The sequence below is a fragment of the Polypterus senegalus genome, chromosome 6 (genome assembly GCF_016835505.1).
Source record: "Polypterus senegalus isolate Bchr_013 chromosome 6, ASM1683550v1, whole genome shotgun sequence".
Lineage (NCBI taxonomy): Eukaryota > Metazoa > Chordata > Cladistia > Polypteriformes > Polypteridae > Polypterus > Polypterus senegalus.
Window position 1 is genome coordinate 104,221,849 of NC_053159.1, and position 23,597 is coordinate 104,245,445.

Consider the following 23,597-nt stretch of genomic DNA (forward strand, 5'->3'; position numbering starts at 1 on the left):
ATGCACTTTAGAACACAATATTATGTGGAAAATTGCTATATATCATGATTGTGAAGAAAATACTTTGACTTGAAAAATACCAAAGCTTACCATTTAAGTCGTAACTGAATTGCATTTATACAAGTGTGGGTTGTTTCTATAAATTTGGGCAATGTAACAGAATAACAATTGGTGGAGCACACATCATTACAACACGATCATCTAAGAAAGAATGAAATCCTGACCAAATGCAGGATCAGTATTTGGATCCTAGCTGCTAGACCCTAACTGACAAAAAGAAACAAACTTCTTGGACCACAGCCTAAGTAGCTCATAAGTTTGCTGGATGAATTCTCCATTTCATATATCAAAGAAAAACTAAAACTTGTATTATAATAAAGCAGTTCAAGTATTGAAAAACCTGGGTGTGAAACATCTAGAAGTGATCTTTGTGCCCAAGAGACCATGACACCTGCCACTGCTGCAACTTATGATTCTAGGTTTCCAATGTCTTTAATTCTTTTTCAAGGCTAATAAAGTTGTTTTTGAATTGAATAATTTAAACCAAAAGTTACTGGCTCTGTGCCTTGCCCTTTGTTTGTGTGCTATAACTTTCCTATCTTTCTTCCTGTGTTTATGGCAGCTGGCAAACCCAACATAAGGTACATTACTGCCAACTAGTGAGCTGGAATGTGAACAAGATACAGAAGAAAAACAAACTCATCTACTATATAATAAAATGTTAAGGTCTGCCGGACCCCTCTGAGTAATGCGATTAGTCAGTATGGCTTTGGTGACACAGTAAAAGCACAGAGGATATGCTGAGAGTCACCTTCAAAGGCATGAAGTATAAAAACAAACAGAAGACGAGCAAAATGACTTTAAATGGCAGCATCTGAAAAGCAGGATTCATGGGAACACGCTCAAGAGACAGAGCGTCGGTCAAGAGAGGTTCAGACACACACGGATACCCAGGAAAGGCGCTGAAGGCACACACGGCAGGAAATATCTAATTTTTTCAACAAGCTATGTTACCTATCAAAGACAGGTAACAAACAAAATTTTAAAATTTTTGGTATCTCTTGCCTTATGTGCACCCTCATCATTTCTTCAGTATTGAACCTGTCTTGACTGATGCTCCCTCTGTCCAGTGTGTTCCCATAAAGCCCGGTTCTCAGAGCCTGTCATTTTGAGGCACCTTGCTTGCCTCCTGTCTACATTTTGACTACGATAGATGGGAGCCCCCCCATAATCCACTGTGAAAATATCATTTTTATTCTTTGAGTGGTTCCCATATTTGAAGATGACTCTCAACATTTCTCCAATGCCTTTCTTCAGTTTCCTCATGCATGTCAACCTCTCTGTCTGGGGCTTCCTGTCTCAGTTGCATTTGACTGAGCAACCAAAGTGAAGCTGACCAATCAGATTGCTCGGAGGGACTTGATACACACAGACACAGACACACAGACAGTAGCGCTTTATTATAGAACTAGCTGTGTAAACCCGTGCATGGGGTCCTAGAAACCATTGAAATCGTCAGAACAAAAACTGAAATGTAGAGATGTCAGGTAATTGAAAGGAACTACTCTGGGCATCTCTCTCCTAGGAGGATTCATTTTGCCGACGTGCTCGCATCACTTGTGCATTAGCGGCGGGAGGAAAAGTAAAAGGGATACCGTTTTGCCAATGTTAGCGACTTTGTCTCTCTTCATTTTGCTGACATGCTAGCCCTGCTTGTGTTATTAGTGGCTAAGCCGACAGACACACACACTTAGACGCATAGACGTTTATATATAAGACAGACAGCATTATTCTATTACCCGTCTTTAATAAGTAATATGGTTAATATATTTTAAAGCCCAAAGGTCAAATAGACAAGAATGTATTCATGTGATGGCAAGTCCTTTTTAAAACATTCTACAAAGAAACCTGTCGACAGACCTTGTAGGACAAACAGTCAAATAAAGCATGCGGCCCATTCTCTGGCTCATTACAGTTTCTGCAATAGCCTGTCTCATCTCATCTTCTTATTCACTTTTCTTAGCACGTTTGCAGTGATAACACGCCTGAAGCTTTTTCATTTTAAATGTTTTATTCCATCCAGACTAATTCTAATCTGCGTCAGTATTATTTCTTTTCTATTATTCCCACCTCTTTATGGATGTTTAACAAGTACCCCCTCCTCCATTCCAGTAATACACTAAATATTCTGAATGGATTTTTTTCAGTTACAGATTTTGCCTCCCTTGTTGGTAAAGACATGGCAAAATCAATGACCTTACTGCTCAGAGACTGTTTGGCAAAATGATTGGCAATGCATTTCCCTCAGCATGAGCTGGAATTTTTAAGTAAAACTCATACACACCATGACCCAGCAGTCACCAAAATTACTGCTCAGTGATCAATAAAAACATTCACGTCTCTCTGATCTACTAAAACTGTTCAGCGCTGATAATTAATTAGTGCGTTCTTTTGTCTTTCTTTTTATTACTACTAACTTTAGCTAAATCGGAAATCCCGCCATAACGTCGTCACATCCTTTCTTTTTTCCGCCATATTGACGAAGAGCAGAGTCTCGCGAGGCGTGATGATCCGGAATGGGCGGAGCGAGTGTGCTCGCGAGGTTTGATCAGCTGTTGTGTCTGTTCCGTGAGGCAGCACGTGGGGAGGAGCGGGCGACACTTATCTTCACGCTGCAGACTAAACCCGTGAGTATAATCTGCTTTGAGAGTCGCTTAGTAGCAGTAGCGGGATGGAGTAAGTGTGCGCTTGTCTCTCATACCTGCTGCCGTGTATTCCCGGCAGTGCCTGTGAAAGCGAAAGACCAACTGTGCGCCTTGACATTGAACATGGTGGCGCAGGTGCCCCGTCCCGTTACCAGTGCTGGCTGAGGCCCCAATGTGCGAGTGGCAGCGGCGGCGACTCCGGCGGCTTCCTCACTCCCTGCCCAGGCCTGCTTGCTTACTTGCTTTCTTTATCTGTGTCGCTCGCTCTCGCTGTCTGTCGGGTCGCGCTGAGGAGGCGGAGCACAATACGGCGCAGGATCCACGCCACTCTCGCGACCCATGTGCCCTTCGCTGAGTTCGAAGTGGCGTGTTTCAGTTAACGGTGACCCCTTGCAGTGAGCCCCCAAGGTCGAGGTGCCCACCGGTGTCCACCCCACGCTTTGGTCTGTTTATTTTGTAGGCCTCTGGCGCTTAGCTCACGGTCGCGTTGCTGTGCACGTTTCAATAGCAGAATGTAAAAACAGTGGCAAACAACTTCTTTAAACTTACTAAGCACTGTTTTTGTAATCGCGATTTATTGGAAGTCTGAGAATATCTTACCTCTGGTTGGTGGTTTTTTTTTTTGGTGCCCTTTCCTTTTCAGTGGCTCATCATAGACCAAATAAGGGCCAGGTTCATTCCCAGACTTCCTGTGAGAACCCGAGCCTCGCCGCCTTTCACGAATGCAGCCTTTCGTGGGACTTCATCGAAAGAATGGCCAGCGGTGTTCGGCTCCTGACGTTTTCCTCCGTCCTGTTCTTAAAAAGTAGTTGAATGTTCCAAGTTTGGTGGGTTTAAACTTGCAAAGCGAACACTAAACTTTTCTATCCAGAAACTCTTGTCGTTACCTTTGTCCTTCGCCTGTAAGGTGAACACCAGCACATTTATGTATGCGTCCGATACGACAGTACCTTTCCAGCGCGAATTGGTTTGCGTGTTTTATTTTTCACAAGCATTTAAGCAAGTTAATTATGGTGCAAGTTTAGTTACCTTAGAGCCCGAGGTCGGGGATTTCGGCTACTTTTCAATTCGCGCTTTTCATTTCTTTTTTGATCCGTTCTATCAAGGACACGATCTCAACGGTTTAGCACCTTTGACCTTGTGTGCAACCTGTCGGAGGGCACACTTGGCCACTTTTCCTTTTGAATCAGATGTATTAAGTTCCTTTGCCCTAAGAGAGAGTTGATTGCAGTTTGATAGTTAAGTTGCTAAAATACTTTTTCCAGAGTTGTATTTTTTGTTTTGCTGCATGTAAAGACTGATAACATCTTATTTGCCCATGATTGGAAAGAACGTGTTTTACAGAAGGTCGAGGAAAAAGAAATATTGTCACAGGTATTCTCAGGGTGAATCTAATATCTTTACTCAGTTTTCTGAATGCAAGCTCCGGCCCATGTCAATACCTGCGCATGTTTTCCAGTTCTGTTTGTCGAGGTTAATCGTTGAGTGCAAGAGGAAAGCTCCTGAGCAAACGTCGGGCACCTACTCAACTTGAGCTTGTTTAGAGTTGCTAGTTAACAAAAGCGCTCGACTTCACACTCTAATCAGAAACTGGATTCCCCATAGGAAAGTCGCATAACACATGAGAGGATGGACTTAATCCAAATAAAGGGGTGTATGGGTGTGTGTATACTGTAATTGTTTTGGAAGTTGTGCTTGTGCTCTGTGAACATCACAGCTAAAAAACCCTTTAGTCAGAGTGCTTCTTGTGATGAATGATATAGAGATCTCTTAGTGTGACTGCTTTCACTGATATGCTCAATCCAAAATGTATGAAACATGTTTTGGAAGTGTAGTTAGAAAGTCAGCATCTTGCAGAGTAGTCAGAACATTAGCATTACTCATCCTGGTGTCATTTAACTTCAGTCAATAACCGTCTGATGCCATGTCAGTTTGAATTTTGCTGAGATTTCTGTATTAGGTCTTGGATGCTTCAGAATTTGAGATTCAGTTGCAGAACTGTTAATATCCCATGCAGGTGAATGGCTCTGTATCCTGCACTCGTCTTCAGTGTGTTCTGTTTTCCCTTTATCCTAATATTAACCAGTCCCTGGTAGTTAGTTTTTGCTGGGCAGTAAATATTACACAGTGAATGTTGGGTCATTTAATGTTGTGCCCTGTCCCTATTGCCATTTAGCCTGTAGTGTGGCTGTGTTCTTTACTTTACTGAGTTTTGTCTGCCACTCTTTGGTTGGAGGCTTTTATGGGATGGGTTTGATACTAGGTGGTGGCAGTTACTGTACACCATACACTGGTGTGTATATGTGATTTTTAATATGTATGTCACAACTGAAGTGTTTGCAATGGTTTGTGTTGTTGTTAATTTCAGATTAACCCCAAATAAATATTTGATTTTAAGAGACAAATCTGTATGTTCACTTATTTTAGTTCTGGGAGAGGAGGTACAAATAGTGACTGAATATAAATACTTAGGAACTTACCTAGATAATCTTAACTGAAATACAAATACAAAAAAAATATTCTCAAAATGCAACCAGCGCTTATTTCTCCTCCATAAACTCAAAACTATTTAAAGTAGACAAGGACCTCATGTTGTCCTTTTATCGCAGTCTGATCCAGTCTGTGACCACTTTCAGTTTCATTGCCTGGTTTAATAGTCTGACAAACCAAAACTCCAGCAGATTACAAAGTATGCAGCTAAAGTTATTGGGGCTGATGGAGATGATTTGACTAGTGTATGGCAGAGGGCAATGTTAACGAAACTGGAAATCTTCTCAACTGATGACAGTCATCCATTACATGTAGAACTAAAGTTCAGTAAATCAGGAAGGATAGTTGCTTTGAAAACCCACACAAATCGCTCCACAAACTCCCAGTGCCATGCGACTTGTCAATAAGAAATAGATATATACCTCCATCTTTTTGAATGATTTATTAAACATTAAGACACCCTTATTTCCTTTTTAAAAATTTGATTTTTTTTAACACAGCAAAGTTAAATTAAAAAATAAAAAGGGCAAAAGAGGAGAATAAACAAATGCCTGAAGTTTACCTGCTTTTTTTGTAAAGCTTGAATTATTTCTGTTAGTGTATGTTGTCCTGAATCCAAGGTGCATAAGTCAAGTCATGTCCAGTAACTTGTCCAAGAAAAGTAACAGAACTGAAACTTGTTTCTTAAAATATATTCTACTAGCTATGGTACCTGTAGAAGAACAATTTACATATTTACTACCTCTTCCCCTATGTGCACCTTCACCTCATCTCCTCAGTCTTTGTGTGTGTGTGTGTGTGTGTGTGTGTGTGTGTATAAACCGCTCTTCATCGGCTCTCATTTTCTTGGGCATGATCTCTTATAGCCCACTTCCCAGACTCTTCATTATTTTTTGGGGTGCCTTGCTTGCCTCTTGTCGGTTTTTATACTTCCCATCTTTGACAGCGAGACTCAGCACGCCATCTACTCCTTTACTCCTCATGTGTCTCACACTTGCCCTTCTTTGTTTGTGGTTTGAGAGCTTCACTGACCAATCAGATTGCTCTGTGGGACTGGACACACGGACCTTAGTTTTTTATTATATTGTAGATGTTAAAAACCTTACCCTTCACAATCGCTGAGTGTGTTTGTTTTTGTGTTTAGTGTCACAGTTTCAATGTAATGCACATTTCTTCAAAGCCCAGAACAATCTACACTGTTCTTGAAAAGTATATTTTAAGTCCAATCATTTCATTTTGCTTTCCGTTTATGTAAATATAAAACTGTTTTTTTTTTTTTTTTTTTAACAGATTTTGTGCGACAAACACTTCAATTTGTACTTATTAATCACATTTCTTAACTCTTTTAGGGCTAGATTTTTTTCCCTTTTTCTCCCAGTTCTGAATATTTTTCCAAAATAAGTTTAAAAGTACACAAAGCAACGGTTTCACACATGAATGAACAGAAAATACTTATTTATGACAAATGTGACTGTTTCATGTTCTATGAGCCCCTACAGCATGTAAATTCACATACTTAATACGTACTTGTTTGTCTCCTTACTAATAAGCTGAAAGGTTATTTCTGGAAAAAACATCTTGAAGTAGTCGAGTGGTGGGTAATCCGTAGTCTCTGGTAGCGTGCCATTTGATGAAGTCCAGTTGTCAGCTTGGCTCTCACAAATTTGTGTCTGTGTAGCCCTCCCAAGGTTAACGTTGCTGTAGGCACGTCGGCTACTCGAGCGTTTTCAGCACTACAGTCAGCTAAGGGCTGATCAGCTGATGCAGGAACCTGTCTTTTGTCTTCAATTTCCAGGCTGTTAACATCAAATTTGGAATTTGAAAATTGTCTGTGTGGTCCTCCCTGCTGATTGTTGCTTTAGGCACATCAGCATCACAAGCAGCTGGGGGCTGATCAGCTGATGCAGGCACCTGACTTTCGTTTTCAATCTCCAGATCATTTGCAACAGAATCAGAGTTCGATAAATCAAAGTCTGATTCTGCAATAATACACATGGAGTATTTTGCTTATTCATTAATTGATAGATCTATTACTAACAAATATGACCTGTATTTCTCAATGAGGTGTATTAAAATCTTATAAATGATGAAAGAAGCATGAATTAAATGAAAGTTATGGATTAAGGAGGTCTCCATAGTGAATAAAATAATCGCTGCCGTAGCACCTTATTTTAAAAAGTTATAACAGAGTCCGATCGAGTCGTCAATTAGCTACAGGGCAGTGGGATGGAGGAGGATGTGCTGAAACTGTAGTGGGGTAAATTATGACATTATAAAGGCTGATTTGTGTCGTATTGTAATAGCACATTAATCACTTCAAAACTACAGTTAGTATGGTCTTCAGATTTTGAGAGTTTTCCTGTGAAGCATGTAGTAAGGAGGAGAAAAGATCAAAATCTTGTGAATTAATCGTACTTAAAGTGAAAAGTATTGCATCAATGAAAGTGGCTACAGCTGAAGAACAAGGAATTGTGGGAAGTCAATGTTCAAAGCCTGTCCACTGACGTATTACAATTTACATGTTGAGAACTGGAAAATGAAAATTCAATGAGCAGCAGATGGCAGCGGTGCTTATTTGCGTTTTAGTTTCCATTTTTGCTGCTTCATTGTTTTTCAGGCTAAAAATTAAGTTGCAAATGCTTGTTTTATTTTTAATTTTTGCAGCATTGTTGTGCATAGACTTTGAAATTGCAAATCGTGTCATTTTATTTATAATCTTTTCAGCGTGTAGATTTTAAAATGAAATTACAAAAGATAGATTGCTTTTTCTTTTTATAATTTTCCTTTTTGTAGAAAATACTTTCCATACAGACAGAGCTGGTATAACTGGGACAGGTTCGCAGGCCTCCTTGCTTGCACAAGCTTTTTCAGTTCTGCCCACAAATTTTCATTTGGATTGAGGTCAGGGCTTTGTGATGGATACTTCAGTACCTTGATATTATTGTCCTTAAGCCACTTTGCCACAAGTTTGGAGGTATGCTTGGGGTCATTGTCAATTTGGAAGTCCCATTTGCTACTTGAGATGTTGCTGCAGTTTATCCACGATATTTTCCTTCCTTATGATGTCATTCGTTTTGTGAAGTGCACCAGTCCCACCTGCAGCAAAGTACCCCTTCACAATATGATGCTCCTACCCTCATGCTTAATGTTTAGGATGGTGATTTTTGGCTTAAAAGCCTCACCCTTTTCCCTCCAGACATAACTATGGTCATTACGACCCAACAGTTCGAGTTTTGGATTCATCAGAGCAGAGGGCTTTTCTCCAGAAGGAAAGATCTTTGTCCTCATGTACCAGTGCAGACTTCAGCCTGGATTTTTTATGGTGGATTTGGAACAGTGGCTTCTTCTTGCTGAGCAGCTTTCCAGGTTTTGTTTATATAAGACTTGTTTACTGTGGATACAGATATTTGTCTACCTGTTTCCACCAGTACCTTCACAATGTCCTTTATTGTTTTTTTTGGGATTGATTTCCACATATGCCAAAGTGCATCATTCTCTAGAAGACAGAATGCGTCTCCTTCCTGAGCGGTATGACAGCTGTGTGGTCCCATGGTGTTTTATACTTGCATATTATTTTTTTGTACAGATGGACATGGAACCTTCAGGTGTTTGGAAGTTGTTCCCAAGGATGAAGCAGATTTGTTGAGGTCCACGATTTTTTTCTGAGGTCTTGGCTGATTTCTTTTGATTTTCCCCTTATATCCAGAAAAGAGGCAGCAAGTTTGATGGTAGGCCTTAACATACATCCATCCACGTATTAACTCCAATTAGCCTAATTGACTATCGGAGGTTAATTGTTTAATTGCCCAAAGGCTTGACATCATTTTCCAGAATTTTCCAAGCTGCATAAAGGCACAGTTATTGAAGTCTGTAAACTTGTGATCCACTAGAATTGTGATATAGTCAATAAAAAGTGAAATAACCAGTTTGTGAACATTGTTGGAAAAAAAATACTTTTACTCTGCACAAAGTAGATGTCAAATATATAGTTTGCCAAATTTATAGTTAGATAATTATTTTGGTATTCTGGTTTTGATTAATCGTTTTCTGTTTTCAGTCACTGAAAAGAAAATTTTAGTAATCTAATTTTGCTTTTTTCGTCCACTTCATATCTGGAATAAACTGCGTACATACGTTTTCTTACCAGCTTCTTCCTGCACTAAGTTATGGGGACAGTAGCCCTGGACAGTAGCTAGTAGTCCAGGGCACAGAGTTACGCATAGACACATACTGTACACCTGAAGCAGTGTTTCTCAGCAAGGCTGTGTAGTTGGAGTCTCGGAGTCAGAGACAATTTTGGGTACCTGGAGTCGGGGTTGGACTCGGCAAAAATGTACCGACTACTAATAAATTTAAATTGTAAAGAAAAAAAATACTGCAAGTTCAAATGTCCCATTTCACAAACAGTAGTCATAATTAAGTACTTCTGTGATGTGAGAATAAAGCCAAGTGCATAGTTGTGTTACTACTTGTGTGAAGTTCAGCTTAGCTATTATACAACCTGACATTCACATATTGTAATCTGGATTATGGTACATTACAAAAAGTGTTCATTTTATTGAAAATATGTGTTTAACAAATTAATTTGAGCGTAAACAAGTGTAATGATGTAGGTATAGGTGTGTGCTATGGCCTGATATGTGTTCAGGGATTCTTGTCTTTTGTTTAAACTGGCCAATACGGTAGAGAGTTAGCTTCCTAGACATTAGTTCTGTGGTTTTAAATGATGTGTATGTTGCCTTCCTTCAGTCAACATGGAAAGTAAATTAGCATATTAAATACAGAGGTTTCGGAAGTACCGGAAACTAAGGAGTCGGAGTCAAAGGATTGAGCTACTGACTCCACTTCCTTGCTTCTCAGCCACTTTTGAGTCGCTGAAGGCCATCACTAGTTAGCAAACATATGACTTGTTCACAGTATAATCTGCCAAGCCAATTTCCATTGTTTGTCCTCGGCTATATTTCTAAATATTCACGACAAGCTGGATTTTTTTTTTTTATATAAAAAGAAGCGTGTGCAGTATTAACTCAATTAAATTGTTAGGAATTTGAAACATTTCAAAAACTGTTTGAATCATGGCTTGAACTATTTAATTTTTACAACATAATTTGAATTATGTAACTCTTGTGGTTGATAGTGCCCAATATTTGACATTGTTCATTTTGCTTTCTCGTCTTGAACTCCTGTGACCTGTTGGGCACACCACTGAAAGCCAGAAAAATTTATTGGGGCACCAGTTGGGCAACCCACTTTAATTGGCAATGCAGCATTTTGCAGAATAATGGCCACAGCACAAAACAAAGTTGGCTCTTGTCAGCCTGGTAATGATTGTCAGCAGGAGCTGTGTCCTCATTGAGGGTCTGGGCAAAATGAGATGCCACCTTTCTGGCACTGCGCACATTTATAGTGTATGAACAAAATGGGTGGGGCCTGCTGGGGCTAGGCTCCTTCTCACGTTGGTATTTTCTTGAAACTGCAAAAGAAAGACATGCAGGTTAGGTGGATTGGCGATTCTAAATTGGCCCTAGTGTGTGGGTGTGTTTGTGTGTGTCCTGCGGTGGGTTGGCACCCTGCCTGGGATTGGTTCCTGCCTTGTGCCCTGTGTTGGCTGGGATTGGCTCCAGCAGGCCCCCGTGACCCTGTGTTCAGATTTAGTGGGTTGGAAAATGGATGCAAAAGAAAGATACTGTTAGAGAAAGCACCCCCTCTCAACCCTGGGTGGTATCACTTATATCAGCAGCGCCAGGAAAACAAATTCCAGGCACACGTTTGATACTCCTTAACATTAAGTTTACACCTGGAAAAATGAGCCAAAAAAATAAATGTTATTACATGTAACACATATACCAAAATGTTCAAAATACAGTAGGAAAGGTGTGTCTGCTGTACATTACTGTAGCGATTTAGTACATGTCCTACATGTGTGATGTGTTCTCATTGCAATCAGGGCAGTAGATGCATAGTTTTTTTTTATTTTTGTTTTTTTTTACCCCACACTCCATCATTCTGTTACTTGGACATGAGGGTAGAATGTTAGTGTCTGATCCACAGGATTGACCTGTCCCATGCATTATTGTAGGTAATCCCAGCACAAACCTTAGTAACTTCCACATTTCCTTAACATGAGTATTAATAGATGCTGCACTCTGAACAGTGCTTAGAAGGCTAATATCGTTCTTCCACTTGATTGCAATTATTTTGCTTTTTTGCCACGTAGATCCTGCACCTTGCTGCAGCTTTATATGATTGAAGGCACCAAGAGATCACAGCTTTTTGGTCATACAGTACTTTATGCATCAATTTCACCATACTTGTCAACATCTGACCAAATTGCATTGTCATCCCTGTCGCTTGGTTCAACTAATGGTTCAGTATAGTTTGTTATAAAACGGTCTTTACTTCTTTTCTTTTACATGCATTTATGTGCTTTGATTGCAGGCTCTGCCCCATTTAATAATGTTTGAGTTACCATGGAGTAGCAAAACTTTATTAATGACTTTTTTGTTGCATAATGTTGTTTTATCCAGCAGACAGCAGCAGAATACTGTCTAGGGTATTATTCAGGGTTAATACTTTATTTGGGATCATAACAGCTTAACACGAGACACTAAAGGAAGTTAACTTGGAGTAAAGCCGATGTTGCATTATATAATAGTAGAACGGCATGTTACTGTAGTTGTTGCATCTGATTGCCTTTGCGGATTACACATTACAAGTGCATCTCAATAAATTAGAATATCATCAAATAATTTATTTCTGTAATTCAATTCAAAAAGTAAAACTTATAGATTCAGTACACACAGAGTGATATATTTGAAGCATTTCTTTTCATTTTGCTCATAAAATTAGAATATTGTGAAAGAGTTGAGTATTGTAGACTCATGGTGTCACACTCTACTCCGCTAATTAACCCAAAACACATGCAAAGGTGTCCTGAGCCTTTAAATGGTTTCTCAGTCTGGTTCAGTAGGCCACACAATCACGGGGAAGACTGCTGACTTCACAGTTGTCTAGAAAACAGTGATTGACCCCACCACAAGGAGGGAAAGCCACAAAAGGTCACTGCTAAAGAAGCTGGCTCTTCAGAGTGTCGTATTCAAGCATATTAATGGAAAGTTGAGTGGAAGTAAAACATGTGGCAGAAAAAGGTGCACAAGCAACAGGGATAACCGCAGCTTGAGAGGATTGTGAAGCACAGCCCATTCAATAATTTGGGGGAGATTCCCAAGGAGTGGACTGCAGCTGGGGTCAGTGCTTCAAGAGCCACCACTCACAGACGTACCAGGGACACGGGCTACAACTGTCACGTTCCTTGTGTCAAGCCACTCCTGAACCAGAGACAACTTCGGAAGTGGCTTACCTGGACTAAAGAGAAAATGGACTGGACTGTTGCTCAGTGGTCCAAAGTTCTCTTTTCAGATGAAAGTAAATTTTGCATTTAATTTGGAAATTAAGGTCCCAGAGTCTGGAGGAAGAATGGAAAGGCACAGAATCTAAGTTGCTTGAGGTCCAGTGCAAAGTTTCCACAGTCAGTGATGATTTTGGGGAGCCATGTTATCTGGTGGTGTTGGTCCACTGTGTTTTATCAAGTCCAATGTCCGCGTACCAATACCTGGTTTAATGATCATGGTATCACAGTGCTTGATTGGCCAGCCTGACCTAAACTCAATAGAGAATCTATGGGATATTGTCAAGAGGAAGATGAGACACCAGGCCCAACACTGAAGTAGTAATTAATGCAAAAGGAGCCCAACCAAGTATTGAGTGCATACATGGACAGACTTTTCAGAAGGCCAACATTTTTGTATTAAAAATAATTTTTTTGTCTTGTGTAATCTAATTTTCTGATACTGAATTTTGAGTTTTCATTACCTGTAAGCCATAATCCACAAAATGAAAATAAATTGTTGAAATATATATCACTCTGTGTGTAATGAATCTATTTAATGAGTTTCACATTTTTACTTGAATTACTGAAATAAATTAAGTTTTCTATGATATTCTAATTTATTGAGATGTACCTGTATATGAATATCAATTGCGGGGAATGACCAATAACAAGACTCCCTTACAAATTCTCAGAATAGTTTTCCAAAGTATCAACTTTGCTACGATTTGAGCAAGGGGCTGTATGATTGTAATGATGCTTTAGTGGATTGGCTGCCAACATGAAATGGCCAATTCTTACTACAAGAGACTTGACTGGCGATTGGTAAATTGGCCAATTAAGTTTTTTTTTTGTCTTTTAAATCAGCATTTGCTTTTCTAAACTACAGTAATTTAGGTGCAGTGCTCCTTTATGCAAAGAGTTACAGTAGTTGAGCAAGCACATCTTTTTGCTGATAATTTCATATAAACTGAGAGCATCAAGGAAGAAGTTACCAGAGAGGGAGAGACATGTGTAATATAAACTTTTATTACATTAAAGAAAGTGGAATAAAAAACTGAAAAACAGGAATCTGAGGAGTGATCCCTTACAATCGGACAGAGGGAGAGAAAAGCTACTTTGATGAATTCAGACCGTTTTATGATGTCCTTTTAATAAAATGAACTCTGCTTGTTTGGACAGTGACGGAGCTTGTGTTTAGTACAGCAGCTCTTATTTTCATTTGGAATAAAAAAGTTAAAGAAGAATTTGAAAGAGTTAGGAATATTTAGCTGCTATGCTGAAAAAAAAGCACACGCTTGTGTAAATTTGTATTTTAACAGAAACAACTGTAGTTCAATTAATGATTAAAGATTATTCAGAACTATACAGTATAGTGTGTGTGTGTGTGTATATATATAAATATATATATATATATATATATATATATATATATATATATATATATATATAAATATATAAAAAATATGGACATGGACTGTGGACTATCTTACAGACAGACCTCAATATGTGCGTCTTGGGAACTGCAGGTCTGACATTGTGTTCAGCAATACAGGGGCGCCGCAGGGGACTGTACTTTCTCCGGTCCTGTTCAATCTATATACATCAGACTTCCAATATGACTCGGAGTCCTATCCCGTGCAAAAGTTCGCTGATGACCCTGCTATTGTGGGCTGCATCAGGAGCGGGCAGGAGGAGGAGTACAGGAAGCTAATCAAAGACTTTGCTAAATGGTGCGACTCAAACCACTTACATCTTAACACCAGCAAAACCAAGGAGCTGGTGGTGGATTTTAGGAGGCCCAGGCCCCTCTTGGACCCTGTGATCATCAGAGGTGACTGTGTGCAGAGGGTGCAGACCCATAAATATCTGGGAGTGCAGCTGGATGACAAATTGGACTGGACTGCCAATACTGATGCTCTATGTAAGAAAGGTCAGAGCAGACTATACTTTCTGAGAAGGTTGGCATCCTTCAACATCTGTAGTAAGATGCTGCAGATGTTCTACCAGACGGTTGTGGCAAATGCCCTCTTCTACGCGGTGGTGTGCTGGGGTGGCAGCATAAAGATGAAAGACGCCTCACGCCTGGACAAACTTGTTAAGAAGGCAGGCTCTATTGTAGGAGTAAAGTCGGACAGTTTAACATCTGTGGCAGAGCGACGGGCATTAAGCAAACTCCTGTCAATCCACTGAACAGTGTCATCTCCAGGCAGAGGAGTAGCTTCAGTGAAAGACTTTTGTCACTGTCCTGCTCCACTGACAGACTGAGGAGATTGTTCCTCCTCTACACTATGTGACTCTTCAGTTCCACCCGGGGGAGTAAATGCTAACATTACTCAAAGTTATTGTCTCCTTTTTTTTTTTTTTTTTAGTATTTTAGTATTTTCATTGTCACTTGGCAGTAAGCCCACAATTTTATTTTGTCAATACAAATGAACAGGAAACACTTGTCTGTAGTTTAATTATAAAAATGTTTAACACTTTAATACAGAACATAAGGAAAAATCTTATAGAGGAACACCAGCTAATACCCTGTCACATACTGGAAAAAAGATTATGTACTAATAAAGTAGCAAGTCCAACAATTCATATTGCTTGGCTTATTGTAATTTTATTAATATCTAACTTCTCAACATTTTTCTATGAATTTCTATAAATTAAGAATTTTAGTATTTTGCTTTTTTTACATTGCATTTGGATGTTATAAGTAATTTTGGATTTTACTTTTTTTAGTTAAAGTGATCAATATAGTGTATATAAGTCAACTTTAATGTGTATCAAATTGGCTTGCTGTTCTTTGTGTTCCTATGCACAGCTACCTCGTAGTTAGTGAATAATAGATATTGTTTTTGTCCTGCTATTCAGCAGTGGATATTTATGTGAACACTGATGAAAGCTGATGAGGTGTAGCTTGACAGCTTTCCAGTTCTGCCTGCAAGTGGTGTTAAATAGACATGGGTTAAGAGAACAGCTTTTGATGCTTTACTGTTGTTGCTAAATGTTTAATGATTTATAATACCAGCCAACAGTGAGCTGTGGACAAGGCAACAGTCTGAAACTGAGAAACGGCAGTTTCATGACAGAGAACAAGATACAGTATCAAGCTGCTGCTTATGACTCTGGCAATATACCATAGGGGGTTATCTTTGTATCTTCGGTTAAGCCTGTGTGATGTAATTTTAAAGCAAGTTGTTTATCTGGAGTGTTTGCTTTTAAATAATATTAAAACATGGTACAACATCGAGTTTTTTAGAACCTTACTTAAATATTAATGGGAAAGTTAAGATGACCGTTGTACACAATTCTCTAGTATGTTCTGTCTCAGCCTCAACATTCTCCCTTACAACAATATGAAAAAATAAAATTTGAATACATATTTTATTTTTGAAGTTTTTTTTATATTTTTAATATACTGCATTTTAACTGTTTCACTTTCTATTTTTTTATTTAGGAAGCAGAAATGTTAAAGTGAAACTCAATCAAATAAAAAAAAACAGAGCAAGTATGCTCCTAAGAAGCTCCATGAAATTTTGCACAAATTAAAAAAAACTAAAATATAGTTTTATTTTCATTGTTACATTTTTTTCATCTGATTATATCAATTAGCCAGAATACTAGTTACTAAAGGATGTTTGAAATTTATAGACTAACTAGGTGTGCCAGTTTAATGTCTGAAACAGCATAGCAATGTAAATCTGTGGTACAACAGAAAAGACTTAATTTCTTTTATATTGGTATTATGTTAATTGGCCTCAAAGAAAACTAAATTTTACCTTTGTAAATGTAGGTTGCCTAAAAGTGCATAACACATACTGTAACTAAAAGGTTAAAACAAATCTGGGTTTTAGACATTGAATAGTTTTTCAAATGGCAATTGAGTAATAAAAGAAATAGGTACCATAAATAACAGCATGCACTTTCTTAATGCAATGAGGAGTAAAGAAGTAGAGGATAGAGCGTTAAACAGCAGCGCCTATTCTAGATCCTAGCAATAAAGCATACACAGTGTTTAAGGGAAATGTCTTTTTGTGTTGGTATTTGTGAACACAGTTTGAATTTAAAAAGTTTTTATGAAAACTGTTGGTTCCATAACTGGTAATGCAAGCAACCTATTACCAGCTCAAGACAAAATGTGTGTTAGTATGAGGAAAGCTTTATAATGCAAGTCCTAGGTACAAGACTTCCCAAGTCTGTTATTGTCAAGTGAAATAGAAGTCAAAAATCTGTAGCAGTTAATTATAAGACTGTTTTGTGGAATTAGAAGAGGACAAGAAGTAAAAGAACTTTTTAACATCTGAAGTCCTTTGTAGTATATCAGTCACTCTGTTCTGTATGTAACAGTCTAGAGCTATGCAAATGTCTTACCGTACCCTTTATTAACAATGGGCAGAGGGTATATTGCAAGTTGGGCAAATGTTTCACCTTGCTATGAATCAGCGCATTGAGCATGTAAGGTATACAGGTTAATTGCCACATGTACAAAGGAAGGTTAAGTTTTACTTGTATGTGCTAATCAACTTGCAGGGCTACCAGCATTTCACTTCTGCTAAAGTAATATTCCAACAAATAACAGGCCACACATGCAGCGAATTCAATTCTCTCTTATTCCTAGCTTTTTAGTAATGCAAACACAACTTGTAATTAGTGTTAGGTGATATGGACTTAAATTGATATTGCAGTTATTTTGACGCAAAATACAATTTTTGATCTCTCACTAAATTCTCAATTAAAGATTAAAGATCAGCCTCATATAGACGTATATACGTTTCCTATACAGAGTACAAGCACTCAGCAATTGCAGGTTAAGTGCCTTGCTCAAGGGCCCAACAGAGCAGAGTCCCTTTTGGCATTTATGGGATTCGAACCAACAACCTTCCAATTGCCATTGCAGATCTCTAGCCTCAGAGCCACCACTCCGCCCTCATTTCTCAACAAGTCTCATACAGCTCAGATAACATGTTTTTGTAACCATTTCTACTAATATTTGAGTTTACATGTAAAGACAGAGCTTTAAGACAGACAGCTGGCACTGACCAGAAAGCAGGAGACAGTGCAGGAGGGTATCATAGTTAAAGATGGTAAGATTTGCGTTGGATGAGACAAGTAGGGATGCACGATAATATTGGATTTATATCTGTATCGGCAGATAATGGGTTAAAATAATTTTATCGGCATCAGACCAATGACTAAATTTGACCGATAATTCAAACTGATATTGATGATGCATTCACTGTGTTCTGGATTTGCCAGATGTTTAGGTGACGCTGGGCTACTGTGCGAAAATGTCTGCAGTATGGAAGTTTTTCAAAGTGAGTGAGAACGACAAAGTATGCTATTTGCAACACTTGTTTGACTAATGTTTTGTGCGGAGAGAGCAAAGTGCGAAATTTTAATACCACCAACTTAAATTACACACTTGAAGACACGCCATCCTGACAAATATACAGAACTAGCCATGTGCGTCCAACAATGTTGCGCGTGTTAAAGTTGTCTGTGAAGGGCTCCCTGTTTAAACGCGGCTGCCAGTTGTGAACTGGGCCCTTCGTCGCACAGCATTATGATTTTTTATAAGGGAAACAAAACTACAAAAGAAAACCCTTCATAATTGATTCGATAGGAATGGCCTACTCAGAATCACTGTCCGAATAGTAATTATGTGGTGGTGTAGAAACATTTCTGCTTCTGTCCGTTCACAGTCCATCTCGTTTTCACGACGCTATTGTTTCCTATCAACCTTTCTCTAATCTCGCAGGTTGCTTTGTGGCAAACCAAAGAGTAAGGCTATATACACAGAGCAATGGTTATAAAAGGGGGACACATAGGTATCCAGGCTCTGTAAAGCATAAATAGGGATCACTTCACTGACATGTGAGCAAGCCACGATACAACTGTGAGACGCGCAGCACTCACCGGCTACAACATAACAATAATAATTTCCGGAACATGCTGTTATGTTGTTATTCATTTTATCCACTGTCTTTCTTTCTTTCTTTCATATGTTACGTAGGCACGTACCTATTATCTTCGGCAATCTCATTCTCTAACCAGGCCTCAGGAGCTAACCAGCGTAACACTGTCCACCACCCCTTTCGTTATTCCGGCACATTGTTGACATCTGTGAGTAACAACGTACTAAACTGGAAGGTGGTCTACGCATGTGTGGAATTCGCGGACAAACAAAGATCAAGATCTAAATGAAGATCTCTTTAGTTAATTTAAAGCACAACAATTTGTTTAGTTTGAATGTCTGTGTTTTGAGGTGTGACTGGCGTACTAAAGTCTTCAGTAGTATAAGCCTGAAGGAGATTCTTAATGCAGTGCCTATGTTTAGCTGTCTCTCTACTGCCATCTAGTGCTTCTTCTTCTAATTCATTCGCGGACAAACAAAGCTCAAGATCCAAATGAAGATTATATATAGAGATTCCTCAGAGAGCAAAAGAGGAGAATCCTGCGCCACCGTGCACAAAATCAAAAATTGCAGTTGAAAAATCAAAGAAATTTGGTAAAGATAACTCTAAAGCTCGAACAATTACTACAAAGGTGATGGAATTTATTGCTGTGGACGATCAGCCATTTTCTGTTGTTGAAGATACGGGATTTCGAGCATCTCAAGCCCTGTTACCAGATACCCAGTCACTGTTATTTTTCTGACATAGTGCTTCCAGAGTTACATAAGATTGTGGAAAGTCATGTGCACAAACTCCTTGCTGAAAATGTCACAGCCATAAGCTTTACCACTGATACATGGACATCTAATACAAATGCTATTAGTATGCTTAGTTTAACTGCTCAGTGGATCGACCAAAAGTTTGAATTGCAGAAAGCAATCTTGCACATTTAAGAATGCTCTGGATCACACATGGATGCTGCACTCTCTGTGGCGCTTAAAATAATGTTTGAAACATGGAAAATACCCAAAGAGGATGTTCATGTAATATTACGAGGCAACACACGCAGTGTTGCAAAGGCTATTAAGTAAAAGAACGGTTATTGGTTTTACCTCGCACTAACTTTGGCTTCATGTTACTTAAGTCGTGCTGGACACTATTGTGAGATTTTTACAGATCTGTTTTTGCACATAACTTTTTAGGATCAGCCCATACGTGTTTCTGAATTGTTAACCCATATTGTTATTAGTCATTAAACAGTCGGCATCTTCTGTGTTAAACATACCCATTTTAAAGATCGGCAGTTTTCATCAATTGACCAAGCCAACTATAGCCTATGCTTCTTTGCTTCATATTTTTGTTAGGTGCGTGTTAACTAAATAGTTTTGTAAATAAATACTTAAACTCATTTTACGTTTTTTTTTTATTACTTTGAAAAATGCTGTCTACTAAATAATTGATTATAATACACAAAATACTTAAGACCACCACAAAGTAACATTTAATACACTTATTTCATTTGTAAAGCACATAAAGGGTCACAATGCTTCAGTTTATTTACTATAAAAAGTAGACACAGGGATATAAGGTCCTCTGGCCTCTAGGGGAAAAAAAAAAAATGACTGCATTTACATTGTTTGAGAAATCACTGGCAATTTTGTTTGTTTTTCTCTTGTACATTGTCGTTAGAAAATGCCACTGCAGTGCGTGTCTTATTTCTCTTTGCGTTGCTTTTTGTGGGAGAGCCAATCACATTCATGGAAGCCACTGTTTTCACCCGAGTCTCTTAAGCAATAATGAGCAACTTGTACGAAGATCATGATCTACAGTGAAAAGCAAAACTATTAAGTGTTTCAAATAAACAGCAAATACAATACAGACATGCATTCAATTCAAATGCCATATACTTATTTTTATTGTAAGGATTCTAATCATAATCTGACAGCCCTGTTTAAAGCCAAAATGCAGATTCATCTTTTAGATATGAAAGATGACACTGAATATAATACTGTATATGTATGCATGCTACTCGGCAGGTGCAGGGATTTCTTTCTGATGCACCAATCCCGAGGAATGAAAATCCACTGAAATACTGGAATAACAACTGGAGTCGGTTTCCTACCATTGCCAAAGTAGCATGCAAGTTCCTGTCAGTCCCATGTACTAGCATGGACAGCATGAGATTTTAGTTTGGCTTCTAGTGTGATCGACGAAAAGAGAAACAGAATTTCCTGCGACAAGGCAGAGATGCTCTTGTTCATTAAAAAAAACCTCCCCATCATGCTTAAAAAATAGAAAAGAATAAGTCTCCAGATAAAAGGTTATTTATTTCTTAACCGTTGTACACTTTTCTGTTTTGTAAAAGTATAGATTGGTTACATTTATTCCATCTAAAAGAAAGAAAAAAGTATTATGTAGTATTTAATACTGTAGACTGTAAAACGAAGGATCAGATAGCCAGCCAAATGTGGTTGAGCAGAAGCCATTTTAATGGTTGTAAATAATCTGCAAAAGTATTACTGCTTATTTCATTGTGTATTGTATCATTTTTTCAGTTTATTTTTTCGATTATTGTTGAATTTGTCGTATTTGTTCCATCATAAAGAAAGAGAAAAGTGTTATTTAAAGCAACAACCTGCAAAACTGTTTCCCATATAACCAACAGGTAGCCAGCCAAATGTGGCAGATATTTGTTTTTAATGATTAAATGTGGTATGCAAAATTGTTATACAAACGTTCACTTTGCCTGTAATTCTTGTCCAGACAGATCGTCTCATTTTTCTCCATATGTTATAAATATGTATATCGGCATCAGCAGATAAGTACATGGACATTATCAGATATTGGCATCAGCCCAAAATTCCCATATCGGTGCATCCCTAGTGACAAGGATGGATCGGATTAGAAATGAGTACATTAGAGGGTCAGCTCAAGTTGGACGGTTGGGAGACAAAGTCAGAGAGGCGAGATTGCATTGGTTTAGACATGTGCAGAGGAGAGATTCTAAGGGTAGAGCTGCCAGTGAAGAGGAAAAGAGGAAGGCTTAAGCGAAGTCTTATGGATGTGGTGAGAGAGGACATGCAGTTGATGGGTGTAACAGAACAAGATGCAGAGGACAAAGATATGGAAGAAGATGATCCGCTGTGGCAACCCCTAACGGGAGCAGCTGAAAGAAGACAACATGTAAAGACAGAGCTCTTAATTCATTACTGCACTAATCAGAGATCATAATATACATACATATTGTATGTTGTACTGTTATGATTTACACCATTTATAATTATTGCAATTTATTAAACCAAATTATTTGTTTTCATGTCTGTAACAGTTTATGTGATGCATGCAGGCATTTGTTTATAATTTGATTATAATATTCACCAGTGTAGCAAATACTATATTTGTGACTGGGCAACTTGTATTTTCCATCCAAAATACAAGAAGTTCAACCACCTTTTAAATCCTTATTTGTATGGTATAGACAGGTACTTTAAAAGGGTCGATGCCAGGGAAGAGTCTGCAACAGGCGCCACATGAAATTGTGAGGAGGGCTGTGATATTTTGGTGAAAACCAGGTTGAACTTTTAATCCCAATAAACACTGAAGCAACATCTGCCTTATTTAACAGTGACATTATTAAAATCACACAGATTTTTATTTAATTGAATAGATATTTTACCTTACTAAGTTCTATAAAAGTAGTATCGTACTGAATATTTGACTTCATACAATAATACTAACTGATTTAAAGGTCATTGGGACAGTGCACAATGGTTCCAGACCTGATGGGGATATGCTTCTCAGGTTGTGGATTGAGGGTACTTGAAGAAGCTGGCCATAAAACGCACTCTCAGGAGCTGCTAACGGGGTCACACAGACAAAGTACTTAAAGCGTATTTCAACCAGATGTCACTGCTGCTAAAACCTATCAGCTTGGGTTTGTGGCTGTAGAAAAGCCTTGGATATGCTTAAGGATTCAGGGTGAGCAGAGTAAGGCAAGGCGGGTGGCACATATGTGCAAGCGTAGGGATGAAGCATGGAGCCGCAAAAGATCTGTGCAGTGTGTAAGAATGACTAAGAAAGTCAGTGAGTTCAGGTACTGAAGAAACTAATGGGGTTTTGGAAAAAGAGCCAGTATGAAGTTTACCCCCATACCTGATGCACAAACTTTGAATGATTTGCACAGAAGAAAGCTACGTAGGCTTCTGTTTTTAATTACCAGTTCTTAATGTTTTGGTAATAGAGACAGTGTGAAAAGGATGAATGAGGATTTATACTGGACGGTTGTCTCTCTTGGTGTGATTTATTGGTCAGTGTAGTTATCTGAGCACTGAAGTACATGTACTTTTAGGGAGCGAGTTAAGTAGGCAAAAGTGTGTTTTGTGATATGATTAACTGTAGCTGTTATCTCTGTCCCTTCTGCTGCATAGTGTATGAATGGAAAAGCAGCCAAACAACAAACCTGTTTTGCCGGGGCAGCAGTAGGGCAATGTTGCAGATACAATACAATACAATACAATAAAATCAAATAATAAATAGAGCATTTGTGTCATGAAGACACATTGTCACTATAAGCAATATCGCAGTAGTCTGCTTTATTGAATTCCTGAAAACAGGATATACTTTGTTAGTGTTGAAATTTAAACTCTATTGTCAAGAGTGACTTGTATTGTGTAAATCAGCATGTGGCAGTCAATTTTAAATGTGCACTCTACCTTCCCTAGGACCAATGGTTAATTGCTTGTGAGATTCTCTTGGTAGTAAGTTGAATCTTTACATGTGTTGATGCATTCTCCATATGTCTGCCTTGCACTACAGTATATAGTAGTTAAAAGGAAGTTGATATTGACTTTCTATTTAAAGGTCTCTGTCTGCTGCTTATTTAGAAAGTGGATTATTGGGGCATGTCTAAAAGAAGCAGTGGCTCTCATGTGTATGTCATTCAGTTGTAAAGAGTGGCCTAGTCTATTTACTGCACTTTTTTTAGATAGCAGTGTGATGTTTTTAGTTTACACTTTGACAGCATTTATAATGGTATCTGTGGCATATTCACTTATTTTTCCTAGAGCCTGCTGGTGTTGTCTTTGTGGCCCAGCATTGTTTAGTAATTGCATTGCTTTATTATTTTGC

The 23,597-nt window shown here is 38.5% G+C and overlaps 1 protein-coding gene across 2 annotated transcripts in view; it reads left to right on the top strand.

Annotated features, from left to right (window-relative positions):
- The first annotated feature begins 2,583 nt into the window (after positions 1 to 2,583).
- The window catches only part of akap1b (A kinase (PRKA) anchor protein 1b), a 107,288-nt gene continuing 86,274 nt past the window's right edge, over positions 2,584 to 23,597 (top strand). For both annotated transcript variants that reach the window (XM_039756672.1, XM_039756671.1), the window contains exon 1: positions 2,584 to 2,687. The gene's annotated coding sequence lies outside the window, so the exon portion shown is untranslated. The remainder of the gene's footprint in view (positions 2,688 to 23,597) is intronic.